The following is a 7,735-nucleotide window of genomic DNA, read 5'->3' on the forward strand; positions in this document are numbered from 1 at the left end:
AAAATTATTTAAAGTCGAAAAATTAATGACAAAAACCTTCGAAAAATTATTGTTGTCTATAGTAAATTAAGTGGATAATATATAATAAGCACGTGAATGATTTAAAATTGTTAAAAATTCTAATAATCATATATAATTAGCATATGCATGATATTAATTTGTTAAAAATTCTAATTAACATATGTAAATCCCACATGCATGATTTAAAATTAATAAAAATTCTAATAATCATAAATAATTAGCATATGCATATATATTAAATTGTTAAAAATTCTAATTAACATATGTAAATCCCACATGCATGATTTAAAACTTTTAAAAATTCTAATAATCATATATAATTAGCATATGCATGATATTAAATTGTTAAAAATTCTAATTAACATATGTAAATCCCACATGCATGATTTAAAATTAATAAAAATTATAATAATCATAAATAATTAGCATATGCATATATATTAAATTGTTAAAAATTCTAATTAACATATGTAAATCCCACATGCATGATTTAAAACTTTTAAAAATTCTAATAATCATATATAATTAGCATATGCATGATATTAAATTGTTAAAAATTATAATTAACATATGTAAATACCACATGCATGATTTAAAACTTTTAAAAATTCTAATAATCTTATATAATTAGCATATGCATGATATTAAATTGTTAAAAATTCTAATTAACATATGTAAATACCACATGCATGATTTAAAACTTTTAAAAATTCTAATAATCTTATATACCTAGCATATGCATGATTTAAATTTGTTAATAATCATATATAACTAGCATATTCAATACATCCAAAATAGTTTACATCGTGTACACAACAATTACGGCAATACATCGGCGGTGACGGTTGTCCGCACGTACTTTCTCCTCACTATTGTTCCTTCCTTGTGATCGCTACGTGAGTAAGGGGTGTCTTCATTTAATAGGAGGATGCTAGGGTCAATCGTCACCGTGAAAGGGGGTTGCCCATCAAACTGATGGTAATCCTCGTCAGTCTTGTCCTCTACTCCGACGATTTTTCTTTTGCCTGGGAGAACCACGTGGCGCTTCGGCTCGTCAGGCCCTTTGCCCTTCTTTCCTTTGCTAGACATGTCCTTCACGTAAAAAACTTACGTTACATCATTGGCAAGAACAAAAGGTTCGTCCGAGTATCCAACCTTGTTAAGGTCAACCGTTGTCATCCCACCATCATCAATCGTTACGCCTCCATCAGTCAACCTAACCCATTGGCACCGGAATAGAGGGACCTTGAGAGGTCCATAGTCAAGTTCCCATATCTCCTCGATGGTACCTGTCACGACCGGAAATAACCCAACGGGCGTTCCTTACGTGCGTGTATTATTCCTTGTCCCAGGAGGCAAGGTACACCAAAAGTTGATACATTTCAGAGTTTATCAAGCGGAAGCGTAAATAGTTAATTTATTACATGGGCGGCGAAGGCCCAGCACACACAAAGACAAACGGGAAACAGCGGAAGATTAGGGCGACGACCACAGGCGCTTGACGGCAGGCACGAGCTAAACACCAAAGCCTTCATCATCCAGGGGCTCCTCTTCTGGGTTTGGGAAAAATTGAGCAAGACTGAGTACAACCACCGTACTCAACAAGACACACCCATAAGTGCAGAATAAATGCAAAGGAGTACAATGGAGTTATAATTTAAGGGGTTAGGGTTTTGCAGTAAACAGCATTTAAAGACACTTAGTTGCTCAAACCTAAATTCAAAACACGATCCCAGAACTATTTAATATTGTTAAACAAGGTCGTGAACCCACACGAACCTGCCTTAACCCAAGGCCTACGATGATTCAGACCGAACTGGCAACCCGACCCTGGGTCCCAGCTCGTCCCAAGCCAACCCAGGCCAACCATTCCACATTTTAGTTGTTAAGCAGGTTTTAAGAATTAAAACACTAACTTGGGTACATTGCTCGGCTTGCCCATAACCGAGGGCGCGCTATTCGAATAGATTATACTCTGATCAGAGGTGTACATCTTTACCCACAAGACACATCTTCCTCACGTGTGACCACGTGCCACATACCACCACGGCATACGGACGGAAGACGTGACATAGTTTCCAACCCATCCTAGCCATAGACAAGAGTACCGACCCAACCCCACCTACGGCCGGAACCCCCGGGACAGGTAGGCAGGACTGAGCCCCTAGCAGCAGGACACCGGCCCTGTGCCATGACATCTCGACTACCGGGCCGCAGCTCGTGTAGCCTTCATTTGCCCTAGAGATGTCCATCAACCCCCGACTTCGTCCATCTCCATCCGTGTACTTTTGTTTATAACCAGACTGAGCCACAAACTAAGCCTTACCCATTAGACATGTGGAAGTACGGTAGTGCTTTGCAACAGAGGCCTGAAGACCGGTCCTTATATGGCCGAGGTGCTACCATCAAAACCATGCACACCGAGCCCAGCCTAAAACCATTTTGAGGGTTTTGAATAGAGGGGGAGGTGTGAATCCAATTCCACAATAATCCAACCATTCCATGGTGTCCAAGTGATATGAAAATTCCCAAAGTCTAGAGTTATAAAACCACCTAATGTTGTCCTATTAATCAGCGAAGCATCTACCTAAATTCATACTAGTGGAACCATGAATAAAATGTCCACTAGTTGGGGTTTTGTTTATCCTAGGGTGAACAAGGTAATAATAACAATAACAATAATAAGGTCATAACAAAGGTGAATAGGCATGGCTAGATAAAACAGTGATTACGCGGGAATTTAAATAAAGCGATAATGCAATAATCGGTGTCGGCAAGATCCACTTAAGGCCCGGCTAATTAGTGCACTAGCGTCAGCATCAGCAAGGGAGGGTGGAGGCCGTCCACAACGAGATCCACTTGAGGTCTGACAAATCAACTCACCCAAGGGGTGGCCACCACTTCCACCGCCAATGCACGAGGGAGACAGGAAGATGGCCGCGATGACGACGACGATGACAAGGCCCCGCGGTAGCGGATCCGGGCTCTCTCGGCCTAGCAGCGGCGGATCCACTCTCCGCACCATTTTTGTCACCTTCCCACGCCACGGCCGCTGTCGCAAAGTCCCCTCCCCCATGCTGCTACAGCCGAGCCAGATCCACAGCCTGCGGCCCTCCCGTGGCCGGATCTACCGCCCACGCCCCTCATGTCTCCGTCGCAGTCACAGTCGTGGCCACCAAGAGAAGGAGGAGAGGCTGGGAGCGCTGGGGTGGGGTAGTGGGGTCCTGGGAGGAGATGGAGTTTGAGAGTGGGGGAAAATAAGATGGAATCAGTGTGAAATTTTAATATAGCGATTTTTTTCTTTTGCAGTTGGTGCTCCTTAGCAGCTGCCATGCTGGCTATCACTTAAGAGGATTGCTTGCAGCCCACCACCGGCCGGAGCCGCGCCCCCCGCCGCTCGCCGCCGCCTGCTGCCGTGCCCTCCCTACTTCACCGCCGTCCTAGCCGCCGACAGGCCACAACGTAGAGAGATGAGAGAGAGAGAGAGAGAGAGAGAGAGCATGATGAAAAATGGAAGAGAGAGAGGGGGGTGAGGGGGGAGAGAAGCTGATAGGTGGGTCCCACATAATTTTTTTTTATAAAATTGCTGATTGGACTGCCACGTGTACATCACGTAAGACGAAAACCACTTTAGATTGAGTGAGGGGGTAATTCGTCCGGTTTTAAAAGTTTTGGGTGCGAAATATTTGGTATTCGAATTTTTCATTTATGCGAATGAATTGCAGAACCAAACTAAAATGGGTTGATCGGAGCTATTCTCTAGAATTTAAAACTTGAGATGACTTGCTTGAAGGAAATGCTAATTCGATCGACCGTAATAGATTAGGGGGTAATTCGTACTTTTTCTTTTTCCGGACAGTCACTACACGTTCCAAGCATGGTTCACTTGTAAAACGTGCGAGCACACACGAACACTCTAGTACAGTATCTTCTATGAGCACCTTCAAAACCTAAATCAATATATATTAATAGTGAGATAATCGATGTTTATATCTCATTAAAAATTAGGTATAAATAGTGACGTACTTATATTTTTAGGTTTCTTTTAAGGTTTTAATTTCACTATTCTTAATATTTATTTAAATTGGGGCATTTACTAACTTTGGTCAAAATTCCATTAGGTTTTATTTCCAAATTCAAAATTCTCGTGGTTAAATTATTTTTACAATTCGATAAAACCCACCATTTACTTTTGGGTATGTTGGTATTTCTTAGGGACACTACTGGAAATATAATTCTCAGCAATATCACTAGAAATGATCCTGGTATATTATGGTTACAGATATGATCCGCAAGCGCACGGATATACCATTTTAGCATTTCATCCGAGAGTATTCCAAGGTATCATATTTATTTTACCTCAAGAGAAGATATAATAAGAGAGTACTATGCTAACAATTCATATATTACTTATATACATAAAAATCTATGTGGGGTGAATTCAGTTCAAATGGTAGGGTGACACTCAGATACTCTTACTAAAATATAGTCTATGCTAAGTGGAGAAAGAATAAAAAAAGTATCATTCCTGTACTTCTAGTATATCATACAACCAATATTGTCGAGGAGTGGCCCTCTCTAGCGGGAGGACGTGAGACCCCCCTTTGTGAGTTCGGCTGGCGGATTGGGCGCGATGATCAAGAGCGTAGCCACACTAAGATTAGGCTCGCGAGGTGGATGGCGATCGAGATGGAGATGAAAGATCATCCAGGTTCGGGCTGCTGGGCAGCGTAATACCCTACTCCCGTGTGCAAATTTATCTTTGAATTATTACAAAGGATCCAAGACCTGAGATAAACGATTAGGGCTTGCCTAGCCTTCTCCTAGAGTTCGAACTCCCAAGAGTTGTCCGCCTGCTCGACGGGCAAGGTCCTCCTTTTATAGCTCAAGGGGATACCACATGCACCGCCTCTACCCTCCCCTCCTTGGAGAGGGGCCCACATCAGCCTGAGTTGAGCTGTAGCTCATGCCTTGGCCCGTAAGGAAAACACACGCTCGTCCTCAGGTGGTCCCCAGCGAAGTCCTTCCCCTGACACAAGGGACATCCCCTATCATTCCCTCATAAATTCTTGGAGACTTCGTGGGTTCACGCGTGTGGGATGCACCGACCGAATGTCGATCCCCCGTTGCTGATGGGACGGGGCATACTTGCCTCCACGCTGCCTGACAGAGGGTAGGGTGTGGGTGCGCTGCCGCCTGTCCCATCCGTCTGTCACCGGTCGCAGCCCGGTCAAGACTGCCTGGCGCACGTCAATCACCGGGCGGCGCACGACCAGCCACGCCGCATTAAATGCGATGGGGGCGGTTAGGGTTCTGCCCATAAATGCGCCTGGCAGTGCCACCGTCTCCGCCCACTCGATCCCTCACGTGGCTGCCATGTGGCGGCCGAGCGAGGGCCTTGGGGTGACGCAGCCCCTCGGGCCCGAGGGGCACGGGAGGACACACCGAGCCCCTAGGGAGACACAGGCGCCCCTTGGTTATTCGTTGTCTGCGCGTTCGATCCCCCGATGGGGGGTCTGGGCCGTGCGGCCACGTCGCTCGAGGGAAAGGACCCTTTCCCCTCAGCGTAGGCACCCCCAGGCCCATATCACCGACAGTAGCCCCTGGCACTATGTCTGACCGTGGCCTTCCTGGAGCGGTCTGGCACGGTGCCATGCAACTCCAGTCTTGTGATAGTGGGCCCCACAGGGACTTGGAGCGACCGTCATCGGGGCGCGCGGTCCAAGTGTCCACCACGATGTTGACCTACTCGTTGGTAACCACGCCACGCACGGGGGCACGCGAAACGGGAATGCCGGTGGGCCTGCTTGGCCACACCCGGAATCATTACCCGCCGTCGTATCGACTATGCGGCTGTCAGGCGCGTGAAATGGGATCATCGGTGGGCCCTCTTGGCCGCATCCAAAATCATTGTGCGCCCTGCATCAGTTACACCGCTGTCAGACGCACCAAGTGCGGGACGTGGATTTAGTGGGGCGAGTGGGATGAGTGGGCGCGAGAATCGAGGGGGCGACAGCAGTGGGCGAGGGAACCGAGGAGGCAGGCGTAGGCGAGGCGGTCATAAAAGGGAGAGGGAAGCGGATCCCTTCTTCTTCCTTTCGCAACTCTTGTCATCACATCCCTGTGCCTCAGCCCCCTGCATCCGATCTTTTCGACTGCTGCTCCTCTCTCACTCAAGCGCTTGCTCATCTCGCCGGTCGCCATGGCGCAAGAAGCCGACAACGCCGTCCTGCCCGCTTCACGCTTCACGGCGGAGAAGCACGTGAGCTTCATCCGCAAGTTCATGCCGGAGGACGCCATCGTGAGGGCGGGGGAACCACGGCCGCGCCCGCGGTACCCGGAGCGGTCCGTGCACCTCCTTTCTTTCGCCATGGTAGGGCTGATCCCGCCCTTCTCCGGTTTCTTCCATGAGGTCCTGGATTTCAACGAGATCCACGCCCTTCACCTCGCCCCTAACGCCGTGATGATCCTAGCCATCTTCGTGCACCTGTGCGAGATGTTCATCGGGGTGAGGCCGTCCATGCGGCTGTTCCAATACTTCTTCGTCCCACAGCTGCAGCAACCCGCGGTGGTGGGGGGCTGCTACTTTCAGCCCCGGGCAGGGGTGATGGGGCAGTACATCGAGAGCCACCTCCACAAGAAGTGTGATGATTGGAAGAGGGATTGGTTCTACACCACGCTTCCCGATCACCTTCGTCTCCGGCTCCTCACCGGCCCACCTGAGCGGTCCGTAGGCTGGTAGGCGATCGCAGAGCTGGGTGAAGAGTACGATGCAGTCTTGGACCGCCTCAGGGGCCTGCGGAGCCGTGGCTTGACGGCAGCGATGGTGTTCGGCGACTACTTCCACCGCCGCATCACGCCCCTTCAAGAGCGGTCCCGCGGCGCATGGTCGTACGCCGGGTACAACAACCCAATGCGCACCCACGTGGGCCAACGCTGGCACTGGGGCGAGGAGGACGTGAGGGCGTGTAGGATCAAGGAGGCCGACTAGAGGGGGGTGAATAGGCGGTTTCAAAACTTTTGGCTAAAACCAAGTTTTGTATGCGGAAGCGTAAATCAAAACGGTTTTGCACAATTCAAAACCTAAATCAACTAGTCTCAAGTAAGTACACAAAGAAGCTAGCCTATGTTAAGGTTTGCAAGCCTAGAGTGATAATAGCACAAATAAGCTATAGTATGTAAACTTGCTCAAATGTAAATGCAACAAATAAATGAGACAAGAGACAAGGAATTTTTCACCGAGGTTCGGAAACTCGCCGGTTTCCTAATCCCCATTGAGGCGAGCCCAACTCCACCGCTCAACCACGAAGCCACCGCACGCCCCCTTCGTCAAGGGGTGGGCAAGGTGGGAGCCGGCCCACGGAGATGACTACCCAACTTCGTGCGTGGCGTGAGTTGGAATCCTAGAAAAGATCGATTGAGACTCCCTCCCCGGTTCCACGAAGATCTCTACGTACTTGTCTAGTCCAAGACAACTGGGATCTTCCGGTCTGCGTGCGTGGGAGCAGCTGAAACAAAGAAGAGTCTTGTCCGCTCTTCATTCAGGCCTGGCCTGCCCATCTGCCTCGATCACTAGGGTAGTTCTTACTTCACTCCAAAGGTGGTGAACTCCAAACCACTCACAACCGGCGCCGGGCCTCCTCCACAATCTCCTCGGAGAGGTCACCGGGCAACACCTCCACAAGCCGTCTAGGAGGCGGCAACCTCCAAGAGT

This window comes from Oryza glaberrima, chromosome 8 (assembly GCF_000147395.1).
Source record: "Oryza glaberrima chromosome 8, OglaRS2, whole genome shotgun sequence".
Lineage (NCBI taxonomy): Eukaryota > Viridiplantae > Streptophyta > Magnoliopsida > Poales > Poaceae > Oryza > Oryza glaberrima.